A 24,499-nucleotide genomic window follows, 5' to 3' on the forward strand; every position below is an offset into this window, starting at 1 on the left:
TGCAGTAAAAAGTAGAGAGGAATCTGAAGTCAGCTGGTCACTGCTGATGTGGCATCGCTCAGAAGACAAAAAGATAATGCAGAGCTGGCTTTCTCTGAACTGTTGACAATGTAATGTTTCCAGTAAGCTAATCAGAAATGACTCAGGAGACATACTGAGAGCACATAATGGAAAGTACTGTGGTTCATTTCTGCAGTGTTGCTTCTCACAACCAATCAGATTTTAAAATGATGCAGAAATTAATAGTCTCAGTAACAATGTGACTGTGAGTATAAACTCAGCAAAGTCAGCCGCAAAATGCTATTTCTACCATCGCTTATTTTTTGTCTCAAAGGTCTTCCTTATATAAGTACAAAGAATATTACACTCTAACTTTTGTTGTTGTGAATTGCCTTGGCAACTCAAAACACATAATTTTTCTGGTGAATACTGGTCAGAAGATGTGCTTCAGTAGAATAATTTTTGAATTAAAGTATGCAAAAATCTGTTGAGTGCTTGTATCAGTTACTTTGATCTTTTCTGAGAAGCTGTGCTCGTACTGAGTAGCTGCCTACTAAACATTGAGGCTGTGCCTTATCTGTTGCATAAATGAGATGGTGGATTGCATTAGAGCTGCTAGCAGGGCCCTATGTAGGGAAGGCTGCTAGTCCTGAGGAATGGTTATTTCACACGGCTTACTCGAGTATGACATGCTTAGGATGTGTTACCTAGGAGGCTAAAGTCCCACAAATATTTGTACATTGTACAAATGCCTATTGAAAACCAAAATGGGATGAATTAATAAGTACTGTTACAAGTACTACCTCCATGGGGAGATTTAAAGCAGAAGCTTGAAGGAGAAGCTGTTTAAATTTGAGCTTCTTGAGCTATCTAGTACTGTAAATGGAAATTGTCAGCTGCAAATGGTAATGTCACAGGAAGTAACCACACACCGTCACATTGCACCCTTGCTGTCAGTACAGGCAGATCACTGCATCACTTTTGTACATGGAAGGCCCAATTCTTGCTAAGCTTCCATGTCACTGAGGTTCAAAATGTGAAATTCAGACATTTAAAAAGTGTGAGTGGGCTTAAGGAAAGCACAGGCTAAATGAAAGCTACATCAAAATCTTAGGTTTCATTAGCAGAAAAAAAAAAAACAACTCAAAAAACCCAAAAGATTCTATTTTTACCTGCAAATTTATTCCATATTTTTCTTTGTTTAAAGCCAGACTATGTCTTCTGCTAAGATTTAATCTTGTCCTACTGTTCCTCTCATTAATACCTCTCTGTGCTTTCAGTTCTAAATTAGGATTCACTCTGTTCAAAGGTTATTCTCATCTTCCTTGCACCTCTGTGTAGTGAACACAATTTCACTGCAAAGAAGGAGTTGCATTTAACCAGCTGATTCCCAAAGAGATCCATCAGGGTACAATCTGAAAGAAGAAATTCCACAAGTATACTTGCACTCATTCTTTCTCTCTGATATTCCTTTTACCTGACTTTCCCCTCAATACAGCTATACTACATTCATCAATCCATCTGCCTGTTGATTTATCTCATCCATCTGTCCTTCCCCGGCATCCATGTAATACATCCATGTATTAGTCACACACATAGGGTCATCAGTCAAATCCTCCCTATCACTGTTTCTATCAGTCAGCTTTTTCTGTATGTTTTATCCAGTTAATATACTGGTGTTCATGCATAGTAAACTATTTTATCTTTACACATTACACATAACTGTACTTTTTTTTCCATGATTAACAGAAGTAGATATTAAAATATTCACTGAGCTAAAGTCAGAAAAGAAGACAAAAGGAAGGATTTTTTTTTTAATGTCTGAAAATAGAAATGCTTATGGCAATGAGAACTAAACAAAAATGCATCTGTTCCCTCCTCATGATGCAATGTGAGTCTTCTCTCGCCATTTTCCTACCATAATTTTTAGGACTTTGACTAAACATACTGAACATACCATTTTTCAGCAGAACAAAACAAAAGCAGAAGTTACACAAATATAGAACTTAGCATGTCCTTTTCTCCTATCCTGCAATGGACACCTGTGACTATAACAGTGTAGTCTACTTTGTAATGTATGTGAACCCTGAGAGTGTGCCCCAGCCAAACCATCTTTAGTTGTTCTTATCAGAGCCCTCAGGAATTCATCAAGGTTACGGAAATGTAAACTGCCCTAAATTGGGAAAGAAAAAGCTGAGAAGCAGAATACCAAGACAGTGAGAAATAGATAAAGAAGAACTGTGCCGCCCTGGATTAGAACCAATCATGTTTTCTGAAAAGTGCATGCAGAACGCGTGGACAAAATAGAGGGACCAATCAAATAATGCGTGATCGTGTGTTCAGTAGTTGCAAAATGCATAAGTAGAGTGTAGTGTAAACAATAAATGTCTTCTGCAAAATCATATTGATTCATTGTTCAGAAGTCCTGAGCTCCCACAGTCTACAATAAATGAATTTTTTGTTGATTTGAGAAGATAAAAAAGAGAACTGGTTGCTGAGTGTCTGATAATAGGGGAGGACACAAGCAAACACAGGAGTGTCAAGCTGGGCTATGTAGTTTGTATTATAGATTTTACAGGATCTCACACAAAGCTGTGGAGATACCAGTGACCTTCTGTGTAGCCTTGCAAAACTGCCCATTTTTTTCCATGCTGAGCTTGAGACAAAATAAATAGTTTGTAAAAAACTGAAGAAAATACCAATTTAGAGAAAAGAAATTATGGCAAGATTGGAAGGTGAAAAGCATTTGATCATAGCCTGATCCATTCAGAGTAGCAATGGAGATGGAAATAAAGCAATAGAAGATGGAAAGGAAGAACTAATTCACTGTAACAGAAGATGAAGGGATAAGAAGAAATGGTTGAAAACTGTGGGAGGGAAAAATTTTGATAACAGCAAAAGATTCTCAAATTAAATTCTTATGGTAGAGTCACTAGAATTAGATGGAGTGTTAAGGGAGAGGAAGAACTGACCTACTTAGTAAAAAAAATTGGGCAATAATGAGAAACACGTGTAGGAATAGGACTCTTGAGTATTCTAGGCACATTGAATGAAGTTATTTGTAGCTCTTAGTGCTCCAGGTTTTCATGCATTGGGATATGGAAGTCTGTTGGGACCCAAAAGGACAGTTACATTGTACCACCAACTTCCTGATTGCATGTCTGGCCATAGTCCAGTGGGCAGAAACTGTTTTACGTGCACATCTCTTACCCTGGTTTCCAAGGACACCTCAGGCACAGGGATACAGAGCACCCTGGCAGACTCAGGCCTGGTCCTACTGTGGGTGAAGTTGTTGTCCTATGACACAGCAAGGACCAGCTAGTAAACCTCATAAGGAAATAATCTCACTTGATTTCAGGCATTAACACCATGCATCTTTATTGATTGCACTGAGCTCCTGTGCAATTACTGGAGAGAAAAAGGTTCAGGTCATCTCCCCCAAATACAGATGCCAGAAACAGTCTGGATGGATTCCTACCCTTTCTGGTTTTTTGACTGAGGGCAGGACCTAGGCAAGGGGCTCAGATTTGACATGTGCATCATATATATTTAGGTTCAGCAAGATCAATCACACTGCTAGCATAAGAGAGCCCCTGCAGGCCATCCAGGTGGATAAGTCCAGCAGATCTTCTTTGTGATCTTCAGGTTCGTAATAGCCTCCTCCTTGGGTCTGTGTCAGGTTGCTTGGACTACTCTCTGATCATCAGGAGAACTAGTCTGCACAAAGGCAGAGCTGTGGCCTGAGACATTTGCAATCTAAGGTAAGAAGTTCTAGAAGAAAAAAACAGAAAACACTGAAGGGAAGACATAGATGTGAATGTCGTCACTCTAAGAAGAGCTAAATAAAATTAACTACTTTCTTCAAAATTCAGTTTGAAAATATTGTTGCAGAATATGAAGAAGGCCAAATGACTCTCCTAGCTTTTTTTATTCCTTCCTCACCATCTTGCAGGGCCTGCAGCCCAAGTGGAGGAATGGCTAAGATCCATCTTCTCCCAGTTAAAATTAGAAGGTGGTGTCACAGTATGAATCAGGAAATGTGCTTGGGATTATTGGGCTGCTCTGAATTGCCAGCAAAGGATTTTTGTTTGTTGTTTTTTCAAAAGCATTTCTTTTATTCTTTGTTTTATTTTTATTTTTATTTTCTTTCCCTATAAGGCTTCTGGTGCATTTGGAAATTTGATTATGTATGAAGTCTTGTATGATAGTTAATTAGCATTCAGGAGGAATACTTCAGTCTATGCATATTATTTGCACAGGTTAAGTATTCCTGATAAGACTTCTCAAATCAGACAAGCTGAATTTAACTTAATTAGACCTATGAATACTCAAGGAAAAAGTAAAAGGAAGCTTGCCCAAGCTTTTGTACTGTGGAAATGAGGAGAAGGTGGGTGAGGGCTAAGTGTACAGGAGGCAAAATCACCCCCAATCATAAAATAAAGAAGACAAGAAGAGAGAGATGTCATTAAATGCTTACAGCTATTCCTGAGCTTTCACTGTAGAAAAGAATGGGGAATGACAAATCTTTTTAGTCATCTTCACCTAAGGAACAAACTAGGAATTTTATTGGGTTATTTTTGGAAACAAAATTAAAGATGTAAGTGGACAGAAATACGTTAATTGCTAGCACCTCCAGGAACCTGTAAAAGTATGCCTGAAAAATCTGCAGTGTCATTGCAGCCAGCCCTTTTCATGTTTTTTTTACCTTTTCCTAAAATTAAGGCAAACAAAACCAGTGTAAATAGGACCGTGTTTCATTGTGACATGTTGTTTCATCAGCGTCAAAGTGTTCTTGGAGAATATGTCAATTTTGATGAAATTTTCATTGAAAAGGGGCTGAAACAAATCACTTCAGCTGTCTTGTTTTATTTCTGTTATGTCAAAACATTTTGTTTTGCTGAGGTAAAAACATATCATTTTGACTACACCATTTTGATTAATCGGTTTTTGTTATACACATATTAATTTTTTGTATTGGATTAATAGGAGATTTTAAATAGCCTACTGCACTGAAGATTAAAGATTACATTACAGTGTTTTCACATTAACAGAATAAAATATTTTGATATAATTCAATGAAATATTTCAGCATCATCAAATCAAAATAATTTTACAGCATCAGAACATTTTGGTAGTTCTAAAAGCCTTATAAACTGGTGTAGCTTTCAGAAGTGTGGCTATAATACAGTTTTATTTGAAGCCAAGAGAAAATAAATTTTTTAAAAGCTGCCTCCTGCCACTAGAAATCAGATGTATCAAGCGCAAGAGAATTCTTCCTTAGAGATACGCTTCCACCTGCCATTGGGGTAATTAAGTATGGAATATGTGATGCAGAAGATACTAAGTTCAGAAACCAGCAGTGCCATGTCTGGATACATGCTGCTGTCTGTACATCTGGTCATCAGTTATTAAGGTAGGACCTCTGCTCCTCTCTACTCAGGTAAATGCCTACTAAGAAAAATTAAGAGTGTGCAAAGGATTTCCTTTAGTGGGTTGGCTAGCCTTTACTGCTTGATATGTTCTGCTTCCAGCTGTATCAAACACCTGTGCAAACAAGATATGGAACAGAAATTGTTACAAATACTGATATAGCCAAAACCAGAAATAAGCATGGGGAGCGATGACTGAAGGCTACAGAAAGAAAAAGGAGAAAGTGGTCATGTCCCTGTTTTTTCCACTGGCTTTTTTCTTTTTATCAGTTTACTTTGAAGTTCTGAATAAGATATACTTTATTAGTATAAAATAATGATCTTTAAATAATAATGATAACTGAACACTATGGCTAAAGCCTAATGCCTTTAATCACAAACAAATACCAAGCCCTTGATTAGTTCTTGCACTGTTATCTTTACTACAGATCCATAGGTACATTTTGAGGTACACAAAGGGGTTTTAAAGGCAGAAGGGCACACTCCTGAAAACACAGACTAAGGAAGCCTATCTGAGAGAGTCACTGTGTGGTCACCCTGTCTCCAAAGCTGTGTGTGAGCATTCACTTGTCAAAGCAAAATATAGAAAGTACATCTTCAGTTTCTGTGTCAGTGCTCTGAAATGTTACAAAAGCCTCTAAAATGTGAAATATAGACATTTCTCAACAAATTGGCAAATGTTCAACAAAACCCAGAAAACAGTCTTTAAAACAATGCTTGGTTTTTGAGGTTATTTTTTGTTTGTATATTTTATCAAGACTGCACATTTAAGAAATATATAACCTGTGTTCATAAATAAACCACTGTGGTAATATGGTGTAATTCTGTAATAATATAAAGGGAATTCTCCTTGGCCTCCCAAGATAGACAGTCTTGTATCCTGAAACCTGAGAATGCTGATATTTTCTTTTGAGATATTTTCCTGGATAACAGTCAGCAGATGCTAATCTTGTGCATATGCCTACAAAATCCTTTCTTCAAATTTACAAAGCTTTTTGTCTCATTGAGTGAAATAACACAGTGAAACTGCAAGTTGCATAATAAGCAGATTAATTTTACTGATTGCTATATTGGAAAATAATGCCATTTTTTCCACTGTAAATCTGTTGCCTTTAAATGTCATTGAGGACTCCCCTCACATATTTTGTGAATATGCTGGGTTTTCTAATGTAGGGCATGTTTATACATAGGGATGTTATCTTCTTACCTTCTTTTCACAATTGGGACCCCTTTGACCACACACTACCAACAATCATCATTAAATTGTTGTAAGACAGAATATGCTGCAAAAGGGAACTTCTGCAGTGGTTTTGCTGTCTGTCTGTCTCAGTTCTCTGTTGTGGCTTGACAAGTCTTCTACAGGAAAAACTTTACCTAACGCTGTAGTTGCTTCCCTCTTTCACCTGCTCTTTCCACTGAAGCAGCACTCTCTGCCTTATGATTCCTTAAGACACATGGGGAAAAAGAGAGAGTATGCCTTTAATAATGACAAATGCCCAAATGTTTACATTTGAGATTCCATCAATGAGTGAATTTTATCAATTAAAAAAAAAAAAGACAATAGAATACAATACAACAGCCCAGTCATAACCCCACTGTTGTTGACAGAAATTTATTTCTATCAGGTGTGGAGAATTAAATAGCATCCCTACTCCTTCTACCAAAGGTGGATAACAGTGCCAAAAGTTAGTTATTTAGAAGTGGAGCAGAATGATTGCCTTATTCCAACTAACAATAGTAGAGAAAAACCTAAAACAATAAAATGACAAATTTGAGGTAAGGGATAACGAATGGGTTTAGTTGCTTTCATAGTAAGCTCCTAAAAATGATAATAATCTTGAAAAAAGAAAATTTCAGGTTTGCTAAGCTTCTTGTTTCTACTCTTCCAGTGAGGAACACTGTGTGTAAGGTGGTGTTTCTGAGTCTTTCATCTTTAAGAGAGGAAGTCTTTAGTATAGCTGTAGCTGCGTAGCTGTGTAGAAAATATAGCAGATACAGCAATTTGCTGGGGAAGGTAATTAAATATAAATGTCAGTGGATTTTGAAAGAAAAAAGAATCTCAAAACTACAAAAAAGCCTCCCAAATCAAAATGAAACACCAAAAATCCCAAACAAACAAAACTCCCGAACAAACAAAAAAACTCTAACAAGAAAAACAAATGTCAAACCTAGACTCTAGAAGAGTCCCTTTTAGGAGAAGAAAGTGTGGAGGCTGAGATGAGAAGGTGATAGATCAGTACACTGAGCCTGAGGTGAGCTCAAGTTTTACTTACACCAGCACTTGTTTGAGTAACTGTCCTGCTGGCCCTGGCTGGATGGAGTGCTGCTGTGTGCAATAGATCTTTGCTTAGAGGCACTTGGAGAAGAATCTGATAAAGTATGATGCTATAAAGTCAGCCTCTGACCCTTTTTTGCAGATTTCCAAAGCTCTTTACCTGGGCAAAGTGTTTCAGACATGCTGCAGTAGTGCCCTAGCTAAATCTAAGCCTTTGACCTGAGAGATCTCCTGGATTAACCACGCAGCCAAAGTGGCCTGCTAGGCAGGATTTTATTTTAGATGCTCAAAGCTGAAGCTAACAATGTCAGGAGGTGTGAGCTTATTGGGGATCAACACAAAATGCAGAGGCAAATTCTACAGTTAATTTTCTTTGCGAGTTGATGATATTAATAATGCAGGAGATGTACCCAAAGAAACATAGCATTAGTATGACAAAGCATTATTTGCTCAGTAAAGGGACTGTCTGAGCAGTAAGGACAAACAAAGGGGAAGTGATCTTCACCTGTGTCAAGCTTCCCCCTGCTTGCTGCTGTACCACCCTAAGAGAGAAGCAGGGCTGAGACTGGAAGAAACCAGTTCCACTGCCAGTTGAAAATCTTTCTCCATGTACATAGAAAAGCATAAACTTGAGGGAACAGTAGCCAGGAAAACACTAAAGAAGCCCAGAGGTCTGACTGCACCCTCTGATTCAGGCAGCTCCACACACAAAAAGGGTAGAGAGTGAGCTCCTCACCCAACAGAGCTACTCCTGGGCTAGTTGTCAGGCACACAGGCAAAGAAGGAGAGAGGGGACTCTCCATATAGGTTCCACCAGGAGATCCACTGATGTAAAGGGACGAGAATGAAGAACCAAAAACATCCAACGGTCTGGGGATTTTATATTGGGGGACAGAAAGGCAGGGATCAGGGATACAGCCAATGGGAGAAAGGGAAGAAGGCGGGGTTGAAGCTGAGAGAACCAATGGGAACAGCACATAGGCGGGAACAAGGGAAGTAACCAATAGGATGTCGAGGAGCACTGAACTTTCTAGAACTAATACTTAGTTAACTAAGGGAAATGAATATTTACAGTTCATACGTAAAACAGGGAGGGGAAAACATTAACCAATCATTTTGAAATACACAAATCACTAAACTGGGGGATGATGGGTTCTCACCCTGACCGGAGTGTATTGTTGGACATTGGTGCCTGATCACCGTAGGTCAGTTACAGTTGTATCTTTGGGGGTCAGGGTGGTTGCAGCCACCTGCACCGCCACATACACTTTGATGGTTTTAGGCCTTTTTTGGTGCTAAGTAGTTCACACGTCCTGCTATAGAAAGGAACATGGCATGTTTGCTCAGATTAGCAGCACAGTGTCAGGGAAAAGGACGTAGTACCAAGCCCTGAGGGCTAGAGGTAAGTGTGTGCTGCTCTCTGAGGAGATCTTTTTAGCATGCTGTGGTATTTTAAAGAAGAAAAGCTAAAGGTTTGGTTTGCATTCTCTCTTTGTACAATGAGGATATAGTTAAAAGGAAAGCTTGCCTGGAGGAGGAGTGATGAGCTTGGTCATGTAAGGGGTAGAGGCCTGAGCATTTGGGAGTCCAGGCTCTGCTAGAAGGACATCAGGAAATTTAGCATGATTTGCTGTACCAAGCTGCCTCCAGAAATCCCTGCTGCCCCTTTTGTATTACCAACAGTTTGACTCATTAAATGACTCTTCAATTCTTTTGGACTTCTGTCTTCCTCACATCTCTTCCTGCATTCTCTTCCCTGTCCCTGTGCATTTGGGTCTGATCCTGGCCCTTTGGCCCTGCCTAAATGACTCTTTGCCAGCTCTTTTCTTTAGAGAGTGGAGCATGTTACAGGTATGGGCATGGTACCTCATTGCTGTATAAGGTCCAAATTAAACCTTTTTGGGTGAGAAAAGTAGATTTGAATCAGATGAGTTTCAATGCGTGGCTGATTTTCTTGGAGCCATTTTTTTATTAATGGTGTCATGACAAAGGAAGACCTTTTGAGCATTCTGCCAAAGCAACATGAACATGTATTATGAAACCATTATGGTTAGGAAATCTTCTTGGAATGGGTCAGTTTCTTCATATGACTGATAAATTAATCCAGCTCTACACAGTTTTCAGGTTTTATGGAAAGCTGTCCATATTGTATGTATAAAAATCAACTAATAATGAGGGGAAAAAAAGAAAATCCTCTGAAATACGTAACTGGATTAAAAATTTGAAGATGGGGGGAAAGGCTTCAGTCTTACAACTAGGACATTGTTTAATACCTTATCTGGAAATCATTATCTGGAAGTACATTAAATTAGAAAAATGAATGGTAGACACCCGCAGAAATCTTGAGGCCCTACCACATGGTCCATCCGCTGGTTGTCAGTCTTGACCCAAATCTAGATTAGCTCTCAGCACTACCTTACATGCTTTAGGATAATAGCAACTGGAGGATGAACAGCCTGCTTGAAAGGATATGTCCCTGTCCTTTCCTTTGCCCTCTATTGTCAGAAGGAGTTGGCAGCTACATTTTCAGGGAGAAATCTTAGCAATTGGTACTCCCTTGTGCTACACACTCAACTGCCTTAGTGTTGCCCATGTGTTCTCTATAATTTAAGATGGAACTGCTTGGAAGAAACAAATACTCCTCCAAACTTTGCAGTTCTCCTCTGCTTGTAGAAGGAGCAAGTGTGTTAACAAGTACAGTTGCTGTTGGGTTTGAGGGGTTCTAACAAAGTAACTCCAAGAATGAGCTTCTCTCAACTCATGATCCACACTCAAAACAGCTGTGGAGATAACTGTTTTGTCACAGTGAATGGAACATTTTCCATTTTTGTTGATATCTTTCTGTCTGTGTTTTAGTTACCATACTTATCCAATACAGAAGTATTTTCCTTTGAAATGTTACAATTCACTTCACTGAGGCATTCTTTCTGGACTCTTGTGTATGATAGAATAAGTAATTCTTACCTTCTTTTGAGATTAAGAGCCCAAGTTCTGTAAACAGCCATAAAATTTCTCCTTTTACTAAAAAGCATGAGATGGCTGCACTGAAAAATATGAGCAAAACATGCAGTCTACAATAATTCTGCACAATCAGGTAGGGAGGAAAAACAATTCCTTGCCTTGCCTGTATGTGGACACACACTACAATGTTGCATCTTCAGCAGCCTGAAACAAATGAATTCTCGATATGACCTGAAAGCTGGCGACAGGAAGAAAGCCTCCAGAAAGGGTTGTTAATCTTTGACTTCTGTTAAGGGTAAGTCACTTTCAGGCAGAGGGATGGATTTTGCTCTCTAGTCCCAATGGTAGGAGCCCTGACAGTCTAGGACCACAATGCTGTTACTTAGCTCTTCAAATACAGTATAACTTCACCCCACAAAAAGAAAAGCACAAAAAGTCAGTACAGAAATGGTTAGGGAGAGTGGGAGATGGATTTCTTAGCAAGTAAACTAAGGATTATCAAAAACATTTCCATGACAGGATGACCACACACACTTGCACCTTAAATAGCTAAGGGGAGTGAACCAGTCTCAGGGCTTTATAGCAAGTGATGGCAAACGAGGATGAATCCAAACCTTTTGTTTTCCTTTCATGCTTCACAAGGGTTTCTTCTAAAGATGAGCACCTACAGAATCAGCTGGGGCTGGGAACGACACACATTGCAATGAATCTGGGTGGCATTTGTAATTAATGGAAAGCAGCAACATGTGAAAGAAGATAAAAACTAATGAAAATGTCAATAAAATATTTCAACTGTAGCAAAGGTAAGTTGATGAGGAATTTTATTTTTTTATTTATTTTTGAATTTGGGTTCAGACTGATTTGTCTTTGCCAAGCCATAGTCTTGCTCTTATGCTAGATGGACAAGGAAAGAGAAGAAGTATTAGTACAAGAAAACCCTGATGTTTTTGCAGCAAAACAGGTTGTGATTTCTCAGATTTGATGAAACTGATACTTTTTTTCCTCATTTTGACAACGTCTCTTCTGATTAGAGCCTAGCAACATGGTAATGGCCTTTACAATCTGATGTAGATGTTAAACAAAAATAAAAGTTGAGAATGTCAAGAGGAAGGATGGGTGACAGGTAACAAGAGGAGTGATGGGTGAAAGATGCTCAACGAACTGGCCTCTGGGCATAAATTTGCCTTAAAAATGATGGCTTAAAAAGAAGTAGAGATGGCAAATCCTACTGATTTTCTCCAAAAAAATTCACACAATGTAGCCCAGAGAAATATAGAAATACATAGCAGCAAATTACTATTTTATTTCCTAAGAGGTTGCACTTGTAAAAAAGGAAAGCATGGGAAAAAGCAAAGATAATGAAACAATTCTGACTTAATATTGAATCCAGCACAGAAATGTTGGGCTGTTTTGTTTTTTTTTTTAATTTGAAAATCTGTGACCATTTATATATCTTTTTTTGGCATGGTTACATTTTCTGAGGCATGCATCCAGTGCACAAGAATTTAAATATATCCTTTTCATGTCATTATCTATTTCTCTACTCATTATGATCTGGCATTGTAAAGCTGCAGTAAGCAACATGTCTAGAACTTCCATCAGGTGTAGGTCTGCTCTCCTATCTTCCTGGAAAATTATATATATAATTCAGGAATATCCTCACCATTTTCAATGCTATCTCTAGCATAAAAGGAAGCATATGTTATCCAGTCCTAACAATACTGTATTATTAAGTTTTCTATAACAAAGCTTCAGTAGACTGGAGTATTTTGAGACCTTCATGAGGGAGGGTTGCTCTTTCTGCGTCTTCACCTGGGAAATATTCTCTGCTTAACTCACTAGTTGTCTGGTCTCAAATATCTGCGTTCATTGCAGCAATAACAAGGGTTTGCCTTTCTACTCAAGGAATTGAAAGCACCTTAAAACATACATGGATAAATGTCATTAGCCTTTTTTATTTATTAATAAAATATTTTTATTTATTTATAAAATAATATAAATAATTTTATTATTTATATAATATTTATTATCTCTGTCAGAGAAAAGTGAACTAGAGTCATGACATTTTGGGAAGCACATTTTCTTCCTCAGGAGGCAATAGGCATCCTATGCTTCCCAACAAGTAACTAATGCCTAGTACTGGAATTAGCTAACAGTAAGGCAACTGTGTTCTTTGACAACCGAAATATCAGGTTAACTTATGTTTTAAAATACCAGGGAGCTAATTTGAGCTAATTTTCCATTCAATCACATCCTTTACAGATAAAGTATTCACAGCAATCTATTTCCTTCAGATTAAACAGGTTCCAAAATTAACGTATCCCTCTTAACTGTGCACAGTTGTACAGTTGTACAGTTCACCTTTTATTTTGTACATGCAGAAAGTTGATGAAAATGATGTGACTTTTTATTATGAAAGCTTCAAAAGTCTGAGTCTTAAATGCATCAAAACAAAGCTGAGATGAAATTACTTTGCCTGATCCTTCACTCCCTTGCACTGGTGCAGCTTCATTGACATCTGTGGTATTGCAGAGACATACAGGTGCTGTGAGGCAAGGGGAAGGCACAACCTGATGTAGAGCTGGTGTCTCTTGTCACAGGTCATGTTTTCTGAGCAAGATGCAATAGAGACAGTAAAAACTAGCAAAACTTGCCTAAAACTAGCTTGCCACAATTTCCTTCACTTTCTCTTGCTCAGATGCCTGAAATTCATGATTTTTTTTCATCTTTCATCTAGAAGTCATGTACGTTTCAATACCTCAGTTACTAGGGTGGTGGGATTTGTTTATATTGCAGCTGACGCTCCAGTGAATTTGCCTGCAGTTAACTTGACGGCCAGCTTTGCTCTGAACTGTGTCATTGATAACAGCAAGTGACAATCTTGCCATTACAACAGCTTGATAAATTGACCAGGCTTCAAAATAAGTCAGTTTACCTGCTACACAAAATAGACAGGCTTTCTGGTCTAAATCCCCAGGGTCGAACATTTCTGACAGAGATCTCAAAGCACATGAGCCACTAGGCACACCAGACAGGTCAGGCTTTTGAGGCAGAAGACATTTACAGTCCCGAGGAATGAAGGGTACAAAGGTGTGGAGTGGTGGCTTTCCCCTGCTCTTCAGGGCTGTATTTGACCTGGTTATTTGTGCTGCTTTTAGCAAAAATCAATTCTCAGCATGCCCAAGCATCCTGTGTTAAATAACTCATTGCACCTCGCTGCCACGTGCAATGCTCACATCAGGGACACTCATCAGGAAATGTAGTTTTCTTGAGGAGTTCTAGGGTGGTTTCATCTGAGTTTGGATTAAGATGTTGTGCAGTAAAATTGAATGGAATGGGCCATTTCCATGTGCAGTATTCTGTGTTTGGTATGTGGTGGGGAGATGCCTCTCTATGGATGTGCCCTGGTGGGCTTAGAGTCTATGGGATGATCTTGTTCTCTACCTTGCAGTGCTAGAGAAGACTGATTAGCACAGACGTCATCATCATCAGACATACTGCTATAGGTACTTTTGTTGGCTTTGGGACTTTTTCTGCTTTTTCTTTAAAGAAGAGAAATCAGAATTTTTCTTGAAAACTATTTCTTTTATTATTTTAGGGGATCAGTTATAATTATGCAAATAAATATTCAGATACCTTTATGGACCTATGTCATTTCTTATTTCACTCTAACCATATCAAGTAAATGATTGCACTTCTCACCAAGAAACACAACTCCACTGGTAAGATTTCTAAGAGTCCTTCAGGCTTTGTTCTGATTTTACAGTCATTTTGTGAGGTTTGATATTTAGAAAGTGACAGCAATTTCTGTTCCATTTTAGACCAGGGAAAAGATTGCAATTTCATTTGTACATCTAAAAGATTGCTCTGTAACTCCAATCCAGTCATACTCAGCTTCCTTTAGAGGATATTGAGACAAATAGATACTTCCAAATCATGAGTCACGTGCCTGCTGCAGAATGTCTGAAGCCAAATCGGCACCTCAGGCTTATGCTAGCACAGCTGTGTAGATCTGGGCTTGAGAGAAGAGAAATCCCAGGCAGATTGAGCTACACTAACATTCATCCTACCGTTGATCTAGTTATCTCAGCAAACCCTGGTTTATCTCCTAGCACAATAGGCAGCTGTGCTGTTAAAAAGGTGTGTTGCCCTTTTGAAGGAACTCTTTTCCTTGTGCTAAAAGTAATGCACTCTTGGAGCTGGCTTTAAAATAACAATACTGCTTACTAAAAGGACATCACAAAACTGTAAGTAAGGGAAACCTTGATTCCTCCAGGCAGTGCTATTTTTTATGGCTTTTTTCTCTTTCTACTCTTTTTGGCTTTTGTTTCTGATATGAAGAGAACTGGTTTAATATGGAAAAAATGGATTAGAAGCATCTGGAGAAAGTACCATTCAGCTTTTTCCATACCTGTAGCAAGTAGTATCTGCTCTTGTTGAACATTTGCATGAGAAATATAATATTTACATGGAGTACAATTGATGTTTCTTTCCATTTGCAAAGAAAAGTATAACAATGATATTTTTTCATTAAAAATGCACCAGATATTTATGAGAAACATAAGAATTTGATAAACATCTATGATAGCTTTCAAATAATTTATGTGAATGCTTATAATCTGTAAGAATTCAAAATCTTAATAGAAATATTAACATAAAATACTGTTCTCCACTTTGATCAGCTCTCAGAAAAAAACAATTTCAAATACATAACAGAAATATATTTCTAGCAGAAGTTTAATGTACAATACCTGAAAACACTGAATTATCAGGGAACAGAAAAAATTCCAAAGGATTTGTGTAGTATAGGAGATGACCAATATACATTGTTTAAAACAATGAATAATTTGTAACAAATACATAAGCTGATTTTTTTTCATTAGAACTCATCTTCAAAATACATGTGAATATTGAAATACAGAATGGGAAAAGACCTCAAGAGAGCAAAATGCCTCTTTATTTCATGGTAAATACACTTTGAACACACCTACTGGATATTTGTACAATCTATTCTTACAAAACTCCAGGGAAATACCTCTTCCAGCAATTCTTAAAGAGTCTATTCCCATGCCTCACCGTGGTTTGGATTTTTCTTAATATTTAACTGGGACAATCAGAATTTTTAAACCAAATAAGATTCCTACAAATTCCTCTTTCGTTTTCTATCCTTACTGGCTCTAGAAGAGCTATTGATTTTCCTCTTTATACAAACCAGTTGTGAAATGGAAGGCTGTTACCATGTCTCCTATTAGCCTTTTCTTTATTAGCCTGAAGAGTTTCATATCCATCGGCCTTTCCCTGTAGGTTACATCTGTTCATCCTCTTATATTTCTTGACGCTTTATTCTTTATAGTAGTTTCTTTTTGTTTTTCTCAATATAAGCCATCCAAAACCAGAGGTAATCACTTACTGCCTTGGTATCAGCACGAGCTGAACTGGAACCATGACTGAGGTTTCTTCTGCCCAGTGCTCCTGTGTAATATGGTCTGGTGTGAGACCTTCCCTTTCTGCAACAGCATCCTAATTTTAGCACATGCAGTTTGTGGTGTGCTGTACTCACCGCTTTTCCTCCATGCAGTCAGGTTAGTCATTTGTACACTTGGTTTTCTTTGGGATGGTGCCTACTGAACTTCATCTTATGGATTTCAGAGTGACTTTCCACTTTTCCAATATGCTTTATTTTCAATCCTGTCTTCCAAAGAGCTTGGAATCTTGTCCAGCTTGCTTTTTACACTTTTGAAAAAAACCCAAACCAAATCAACTTTTTTCTGGTCAATTAAAATCACGAATAAAACCAAAGCCAGGCCAAATACCTGTGGTTTAATGCTTAAGAACTCTCTCTAGTTTGACCAGGAGTCAACTATTCTCACTGTAGTTTTGCATCTATTTGAGAATTCATTTCCCTGGTTTGCTTATAAGGTTGTGTTCTAACATTGAGGAACAGGAAATGGCCTAAGAGTTTGGTCTGACAGGAGGGTCATGACCATAGACTCAATTGAGAGTTGGTGGCTTCTTTGGACTTTGGAGATTTGCTTTTGGTTTCCATTTAAAGTTGCAAGGTCATCAGGACTTGCTTGTCTTTTTATAGCAGGTGTGGATCTGTTGCTAAAACCAGTGATTTTTTTTCCATTGGTTAAGGTTAGATTGAGCTTGTCTTTGTGGTCTGGTTTGGTTTTGTTTTATCTGATGGATTCTACAAATCCTAGAGAATAATACATTAAAAAAAAAAAGCAGGTGTACACTTAGTGAAAAATCAAAACAAGCAAACAAGCCAACACCCCCAAAATTTGAATTTGAGGACAGGAGACTTATCATAACTTTGAAACAGGTAGATCTGTTGCTTACTGTTAGAACATTTTACATCTATTGATGCTCCTAGCTGCTTTGACATGTGACACAAGGGCCCAACACCCGTATGAGACTTCACTGTGTCTCAGAAATAAAGCTTTCATGTATTGAAAATGTATTATGTATTGCTGGTATTGTAAGAGTCTTCCATTTGTCTCAGAAAAACAAACTGGCAATTGAAAAGGATAAATTCATCTGCATGGACTTCAAATCATTATTCTCTTCTAACTGTCCTTAAAAAAAATATTATTTTATTTTCTGAGGCTGGGGCATAAATACAGTTTTATCTACGGCTGGGACATTTTATGCAGGCAAGTTGAGCCCAGCTGTGCGAGAACATTTAGCAATGGATTTGCATAAATGAGCTTGCCTCCAGGCCCACTCTCTATCTCCACAGTCATTCTTCCTGCTTCTGCTCATTATCTCAAATTTTCAGCAAGTCTTCGAAATTCTGCCAGGCATGGTCTAAAGGTCTTGTGGGATTGAAGGTTTCCTTGAGAAGTAAGAAACGTGGGAAGATGAGAAAGAAGTTTTCTGGTATGCTGGAAAGCTGGGGAAGAACATGCAAAATCTGAAAGAGATGGTAGAGCTGGATCCCTTCAGGGCATGTGGAGACAGGGAGTGGGTGAGACCAACTCTTCTCCTCTGCTGGGACTGTTTAAAAGCACCTCTGCTTTCCGTGCCCTTACAGCAATCCCTGAGCCATCTCTGTAAGCCTGGGCATGCCCGTTCTGAACAAAGCCAAGGCTGTACAGAAATGTCATCTCCGATGGCAGTATGAGTGTCCTAACACAGTTACAGAGTCTGGCTCCAGGGGAGAGCTTGTTGGGTGCTCTCTTGAAGATTGTGGCCCTACACTATCTTGTACAGCAAGGGTGTGCTGCCTGGAGGGCTGCGTGCTGCAAGACAGAAAAAGTGCCGTGGGAACCTCTGGGAGCAGAGCAAGGGAATATGTTGAGAGGAGAGCATGCAAGGCAGGGAAAAGAAAGGCACTCACAGTGTAGGTGTATACTGCAGATTCATTCTCACCATTTTTCCTGCAGGCTTTTATTAATTCTTTTAAATTCCACTGAAATTTAATACCCACATTGTTGTGGCCGAGTGACCAGTGGTACAAGAGACAGAGAGAGCTCTTGGTAAGACAGTCTCTGGTGCCAAAGACTTACCAGTTATGGTGAGGGAAAGAAGCCTCTCCCCCAAATGCCATGTTCAGTTATGGCAATGTACCCCAGTGCTGTTTCCCCAGTTGGCTCCTGGTGTTGGCCACCCCCTGTACTTAAGCCTGAGCTGTCACACGCTCAGGGTCATTTGCCTCTAGAACCCTTCACAAGTTGTAGCAATAAACTGCTTTCTGTGGAACTCTATGCAAGGACCCTTCTCAACTCCTTGCTGTCGGCTTAATATTACTGAAGCCATCCCTGCGTCTGTGTTCATGCATGTGAGCCATAGAACTGTAGGGGACTCAGTAATACCATATGGGGGACATTCACACTTGTGCACTGACTAGGTGTGTTGCAAAAGGAAGAGAAGTTGTTCATTTTATTTCTTGAAATGAATTTATTTTAAAAGCATTTGCCCACTCTACTTTAAATATAGAGGTCTATTAGTATCACGCTGCCTGATGTCTATTACAAACATAACTGTCTATTAGCATTGCATTACATGATGTATATATGTGGATGCATTTGTTAAAGTGTGTGCTTGTGTATATGCATCCATACAGATCTACATGCCTCTCTCTCAACAGTCTCATAATACACACTGTATCATTATAAAGAGATTTTATACATTTTTAGAAAAAAATTGTCATGTGAATCTAGGATTTTATTACTCCTCTTTAAAGCAAACAATGTGAAATAGATGTTTCCATTTCAGAGATATGCCTTGAAATCTGCAGAAGTGAAGGGAGCAGGGGAGAAATTTCTCCTCCCAACTCCACCCTGCTTTAAAAGGTGTTACACTCTTAAAACTCTAAGGTGTCATATGATAGGAGTACACACAGACACACATCTACAAAGTCAATAGACCCTATATCAACAAGCCATGCTCTCCATAGGGTAGAGTGCACATAAACCACGTATTAAAGAACTGCAGGTAGCTAGTGTGAACAACATATTTAAAAAATGATCCATAAAAAATTAAATTTCTATGAATCAGAAGAAATTTTCATTAAGATTTATTTTATAATCTCTAATTGTTGTGAAATCTACTTGTTTATATTCTCCAGCACAGAGGGATGTCATTTGTTGTGATCCAGTGGTACTGATTAGACCCTACTACGTTGGAAAAAAATGTGGTTTATGCCACTAAGTAAATTGGAGACTTCTGCAGCAGCTGGAAACTAACACCTGAAGCCATCTGAGCTTTTCTGTTGCTTGTAGGACTGATTCCTCTCCTCACAGTGGAAACACGAACACTCAATATGCATTGCACATCAAGTAATTTTTCCTGTTTAGCTTCTCTAACTGTTGCATCACATTTTTAATTTTCCTCTCTTTGTAATTTAGTCTAAATAAGGGCTCTGGTATTAAATTAATTTTTTTTAAAGAAAAATAAGCCCTGCAAAATCAGGGGCATGCATTGCCCTCCGTCTAATCAATTTTATAACTTTTTTTTATTAGCTTATCCCCTTGAATGAAATTATCATTTTCAAATGAGAGACATATTAAAGTCTAGATTGTTAAGCCTGCTAAATCTTGTCTCATAGCAGGACTGAGTGGGATTTTCATATATGCATTTGGCTCCTTGAGTTGTACTAATGCAATGTGGGTTTTTTTTTCTCTAAAGTATTTTTTTTCTCTAAGTATTTTCCTGAAAGGTCCTTATGAATGATGCAGACAAAGAAGATTTTTTTTTTTTTAATCTCTTTTTGCTGTAAGGAAAGGCTACCTACAGCTGGACACAGCTGTGAGAACAGGCATTTATACCATACTGAGACTAGAGACTATCCCTATGGGATAATTCTTTCCAAGGCTCCTGTGATGAGGAGAGCTTGTGAGGCCCAGGAAAGCAAGCACAGAAAACATTAATGTGCGTGAAATTACCAGGTAAAGCAGAGACATCAATCACTGTTCTATTTCTCGTAAGGCTTCTCAGATGTGGTAACTCAGAAGCATCCCTTGATGTTTAGATGAATCCAAACCATCATTGCTGATACAGAGCTATACACATGAATTACTATCAATAATATTTTATTCTCTGTAAAATGTAATAGTACAGAATTTAATTAGCTCATTGTCTTATATGGACTGTTTTTCTTCTTTCTTAATTTTTGCAAGTTTGTGACTGACACCCTGTCTAGGGCATGGGGAAATCTGGTCTCAGGGTGAGGTCTGCTCACTTTACAGAGAGATGCTGATGAGAATTTTCTGTTAAGCAGGGTAGAGAAAAACAGATTAATGTCACGAGAGCTTTGTTCACAATATCATTAAAGATGTAATTGTTCTATAATTGATGATCTTTGGTCCTTGCAAAACTGAGTGCAGAGGAAAAGAGCATTATGGGAACACATAATGGTCTCCATAAACACAGAGGAAGTACATAAGTGGAAAAGCTTATAAAATGCCCCTGTAACTGTACAGGTTATGCCCAGGTGTTACTGAGCTTCAAAGAGGAGATGGATTCATCTGGATAGTATCACAGAGAGAGATTTTTTTCAAGCAATTCTTTGCATCCTGTTTTAAATGAGAGTGGATTATCCTCTTCTTTTTCTCCGTAGCAAAATATTTTTGTTCTCAGTCTTGAAATATCTGAATTTTTCATAACCCTCCATGGATCTTATTCTCACTGAAGCCCAGTATTAGGACCTGTTACTATCTCCATACTTTCTGCCTTGAAAAGCACAGTTACGAAAACCCCAGGCAGTGTGCTTAATGCTCCCCAACGACTCAGTGACTGAGTCAGGTGAATGATTCCTTACAGGTATGCATGTATGTGACCTTTCCCCACACAACATTTGTGTCATGGACTGGACTCACAGTTTTTGGTTTTGTTTTTGGTTTTGTTTCCACAGTGACACATTTTTGCCTTCGGTGTTTTACCACAGCTGCTGGGTGATGAGAAAAATAAATCCACCTGGCTGAGCTATTCACCAGCTTTTTTGTGCCTCTCTTTAATGTGGGGCAGCTGTGCTGCCTTATTCTCTGCAGCTGACTGTCCTTCTCTGCCCACCTTATAAAACATGGAAAAATCACCCTTCCCCCATCCAGCTGCCTGGCTGAGGAAATGCTTTAAAGGGCAAAATTACAGCTCCTTCTAACAGTGATTCACAGAAGAACTTAAGCTTTGATTTATAATTAGAGCTCTGAAAACCTTTCATTGCAAAGCTGGGAAGAGCTAGGGAAAAAGCTGTCCTCACCTGTTTTCTACCTCACTTCATTATAAATCTGGTTCATGTCTGTCCTCTGCCGCTGTGTTTGCCAAGGTTTTGATGGTGCTGGTATGAAACAGTTTCAAAGGGAAATTTTAAGGCAAAAGGAAACAGGAAATATCTTCTTTCCCCATATTTCAGGACAGGGAGTTTTGCTTCCTTTGAAATTATTGGGATGTTGACTTTCTGTGTGACTTCGAAATAGGGCAAAGTTTGTTCTTACTTTTGACTTCTCCCCTCCTTTTCTCACTCCCTCTCCTGCAATAACAACAAATGTTATTTCTCCATTTCACAACCTTGGTGACTTTGGGAGTTTCACGTGCACATGGGCTGAATGATAGTCTGTTCACAAGATGATCATCTGTGCTTTTGCTCATGAGATGCTCTTTTGCAGAACATGATACTTCTACCCAGACCAGGAGAGAAGAAACCCCACTGCAGTGAAAACACTTGAATTCCCTCTTGGCTTCACTCCCTTGAAAGACAGAGTCCACCCAAAAGTAAAAGCCCACATGTTGAGGATACGTTTTTTTTTAATAAAAGGATGATCATGAGTCTTAAATTCTCTCTCCTTATGAATTTTTGTACATCTTGATATTTGTTTTCTGTTTTTCTCCTCATGGTCTCTGACACCTTCTTTCTTCCTCTCTTCCTTTTCTCTTGCTCTCTCCTTATGGTAGCCCTGCCCCAAAATAGGTCTTAGGCTCCTCAATATGGCTTTTCTCCTCTGAAAAACATAATCTCTTCTCAAATCTCATGTAAAAAATGGTTGCAGAAACATGTAATCTCTCTACATCCAGAGGTAGAAGCTGTGAGGAAAACCTTGGATTTGAAAGGAAATGAATGCATTACTTCTATGTCAGTTTGAATCAGTGATGCTGTCTATGCCTGCATGCCTATGCATAGATTGAAAGCTCTAAAGCTTGCTGTCAATCTCTGAACCCCCTGAATCTGTACTTGTAGCATAAACTGTGTACATGCCATGCACTTTGTCAAACCTCTGCCCGAGAGCTGATTTTCTAGTGCTAGCACTGATCCTGTACCATGGTGTCATGTACAATGCTCAGCTCAGCTAATCCTGTTGAGAAGGAAAAGAATTCTACACAGCTAGTATAACTCTTATCAAGTTTTTTTTACTGCTTCTAGCAATTAAGTCTGAAGTTTTGGAGGGCAATGTTTGTGATTAATACACACACATAAAATGTATCATCTCTTCTGCTAGTAGTTGAATTTCTTTTTTTTACTTTTATTTTTTTTTTAGTTATATCGTGTCACTGGATGTCATGGGTAATATTCAGGTATGATAGGGTATTTCTTTAGTTTAGTACTTTGAGAAGCTTAAGAGGGCAGCAGTTTCTCATTTTCTCAGTCATGTTCCATGCATAGTTATACTGGAATAATAAGAATGAGTGATATGATTTTGATCATTTATCCAAGACCTCATGGCACATGGAAACAAAATTTCGCAAGTAGGTACTGTATTTTGAGTCAGTTTTTAGTATGCAGGTGACAACAAAATATTTTTCAGTAGTTTTAATTAGAGATGGAATAAAAATTAGCCAGAAAACCTTGTGCGCATATAAAACTGGACAACAAAAACAAGGAAAGAATGAGGAAGAAAATGCTTCCCTGTGAAGTCATTGAGCATAAGGTGGCACCTGATTGTGGTCTACAGCTAAGACATCATTACTGCAGTATAATGTTATGTTAAGACTCTGGACATCAGTGGTCAAATATTCCAAACCAGAAACTCAAGTTTTAAGGGATAACGTTGCCTGCAAATACCGGGGTTAATCCTTTTATGAACAGGAAAGTGTACACTGACAGTAGGGCAAACTTGTGATTTCTAGGGACAAGCAGTGAGGACAGAAGGATCCAGTAGTTTTCAGAGTACAGTAGATGGGATATAGCAAGGTCTGAGAACTGTGATGGATCTAGAAGGCTTGGAAGAGGAGGACTTCTTTGTGTCCCTACCATCATAATGATAATGGTACTGGACATGGCAGTGTTTGTTAGCCTTCCTTTGAAATCAGGGATGCAGATTTCCAAGGGGTAAGTTGGGGATTCATAGTTTTGCTCTCCGGGTGGAAACACTGAGCGTGATGTAATCAATCACATGACAGGCATATCAGGTTTATTAACTTGTTCCCAAATGTGATCACCAATGGACGAAGTAGAACATAGTGATAAAGTGGATTTGATTGGCTGGGCATAAAATACATGCAAATAGACCATTGAAATATTTTCCTCTGGCTAAATGTGTGCAACATTTTTTTACCAGATAAACACTCTACATAAAATGCAAATGTCAACTTCCATGCCCTACAAAAGTAAAACAACATCCAACTCACTGTTTGGCACATGAAACATTTCATAGATGTCCATAAGGATTTTGATTTGTGGTTTGTCTTCCCAGAAGCTGGGAAATGAAGGCATGCCCAGTAGCTGAAATTAAAAAAAGTGTTCTCTATGAAACCTTCTGTCTCTCCTTCGGTTCTACCAGAGTCTCATGAATAGATTTTGAAAGTTGAAATTTGACTACCTGATTCTTCAAGAAAGATCTAAATGGGAAGGTTGTTTTGATAGTTTAGAATGAAAGAAAGAAAAAAAAAGGAGATGGGCCTTGTCTGGAAGGCTGGAGCAGATTATCAGTAGCTCAATGGCATCATCAATCATCATCATCATCACCACCATCATCATCTTCACAAAAAACCTTTATCACCTCTTCACTCTACCTTTCCGCTGAATTACTGAAACCGCTCACTATGTATTTACTACTAGTTCTTCAACTTCTAATTTAACTGTCCTCATAATCTGGTGTAAACCAAATGTTATGAATACTGGTATCCCACATCTTTTAGAATATGTAACCCTTCAGCATCCAGAAGTAAACTCCTTGTATCGTATTTACCCTGACAACATCAAAAGATGGATGTAGAGTTAGGTTTCACAAAGGCTTCAACTTGAGTGATGAGCATATTAAAATACCTAAACCCCTGTCCAATAAAACTGAACCAGTAAAAAGTTAATTTTATACTTTCTAACAGATCTGAGCAATAGGTAGGTTTAGGGGAAAACAGTGGATAAGAAGAGGCTTTAATGAAGACAAAAATCAAT

The 24,499-nt window shown here is 38.5% G+C and overlaps 2 long non-coding RNA genes across 3 annotated transcripts; one reads left to right on the forward strand and one right to left on the reverse strand.

Moving 5' to 3' along the window:
* Positions 1-3,378: 3,378 nt before the first annotated feature.
* On the reverse strand, positions 3,379-8,534 carry LOC138107201 (uncharacterized). 2 transcript variants are annotated; one of them, XR_011149306.1, is made up of 3 exons: positions 8,210-8,534; positions 6,637-6,873; positions 3,379-3,771 (listed from the first exon to the last, which is right to left on the reverse strand). It is a non-coding gene; the product is annotated as an uncharacterized lncRNA (long non-coding RNA). The 2 variants fall into 2 exon arrangements; XR_011149307.1 differs by lacking the exon at positions 3,379-3,771 and adding an exon at positions 5,470-5,544.
* Positions 8,535-8,867: 333 nt separating this feature from the next.
* LOC138107202 (uncharacterized) lies at positions 8,868-20,427 on the forward strand. Its single transcript, XR_011149308.1, has 3 exons — positions 8,868-9,106; positions 11,308-11,468; positions 19,241-20,427. It is a non-coding gene; the product is annotated as an uncharacterized lncRNA (long non-coding RNA).
* The last annotated feature ends 4,072 nt before the right edge of the window (positions 20,428-24,499 follow it).

Source organism: Aphelocoma coerulescens, chromosome 3 (assembly GCF_041296385.1).
Source record: "Aphelocoma coerulescens isolate FSJ_1873_10779 chromosome 3, UR_Acoe_1.0, whole genome shotgun sequence".
Classification (NCBI taxonomy): Eukaryota; Metazoa; Chordata; class Aves; order Passeriformes; family Corvidae; genus Aphelocoma; species Aphelocoma coerulescens.